At 47.5% G+C, this 1,031-nt stretch overlaps 1 protein-coding gene across 7 annotated transcripts in view; it reads left to right on the forward strand.

Moving 5' to 3' along the window:
* Positions 1-341: 341 nt before the first annotated feature.
* Positions 342-1,031, forward strand: part of ALMS1 (ALMS1, centrosome and basal body associated protein) — a 123,223-nt gene continuing 122,533 nt past the window's right edge. For 4 of the 7 annotated variants that reach the window (XR_002099266.1, XM_019526323.1, XM_019526322.1 and 1 more), the window contains exon 1: positions 343-489. The gene's annotated coding sequence lies outside the window, so the exon portion shown is untranslated. Of the gene's footprint in view, positions 490-1,031 lie in introns of all 7 variants that reach the window. The other 3 variants (XM_019526319.1, XM_019526320.1, XM_019526324.1) reach the window with 1 other exon arrangement.

Here is a 1,031-nt window from a genome sequence, read left to right on the forward strand (position 1 = left end):
GTTCTCTCTCTAGCAGAGGCCATTGCTTAATGCTGCTAAGAAAGGTGATTCCACATCACCCCTTGTGATTTGCCTTAGGAGAGTATATAGGGGGCAGGGGGGAATAATTGCCATTAGATGATCAGTTAATGCACCAAACATGACATTTCCTTTTGTGTTCCTATGTAAAGCCACAAGTGAATTCCCCCCCCTCCTTGGTGCCTCCAGTTACAGAATTTGACTCTTGTGTCCTTAGTTTGGGTCTGTGACTGATGACTTGTACTGGTATTTCACAGTCCCTTACAGCTTAAGCTGGTCTGCGCAGTGATATATCCTGAAAAGCAATTTTTACTTCCCTCTTTAACACAATTTTAGTCTATTGCTACAACACCACCACACTCGAGTTGGAAGGAAGAACTGTTAAGTCAGAGCAGCAGCGGGACTCAGATTTCAATTGCCAGTGGGATCTCCTTGGGAGAAGCAATCCGACAACGATCTGCCATTAATCAGGTATTTCTACTACATTTTCAGTAGGTTTTTGTTTTTTCAGGTAGTCTTGAGAGAGTGTTTCCTTGTCTGAAATGCTGTGCATTTAAGCTGGAAATATGTAATGCAATTGATATGTGTTGGGGACCCAACCCAAAGCCCTGAAGTTCAGTCTACAAGAACTCGGGCATCTGCTTATTTTTGCACAGAGACTGGCCCTATTGTTTCATAGTTTCATAGTTTCTAGGGTCAGAAGGGACCTGAGCAGATCATCTAGTCCGACCCCCTGCCATGGCAGAAAGAGCACTGGGGTCAAGTGACCCCAATAAGGTGGTCATCCAACCTCCTCTTAAAAACCCCCAGGGTGGGAGCCTGCACCACCTCACTTGGAAGCTGGTTCCAGACCCTAGCCGCCCTGACCATGAAGTAGCGCCTTCTGATGTCCAACTTAAACCTTCCCTCCGCCAGCTTGTGACCATTGTTCCTGGTCACTCCTTGCGGCGCTCGGGGGAACAGGGACTCCCCCAGCGCCTGCTGATCCCCCCTAACCAGTTTATAACAGGCCA

This window comes from Gavialis gangeticus, unplaced genomic scaffold, assembly GCF_001723915.1.
Source record: "Gavialis gangeticus isolate Ggan-Ray unplaced genomic scaffold, GavGan_comp1, whole genome shotgun sequence".
Classification (NCBI taxonomy): Eukaryota; Metazoa; Chordata; order Crocodylia; family Gavialidae; genus Gavialis; species Gavialis gangeticus.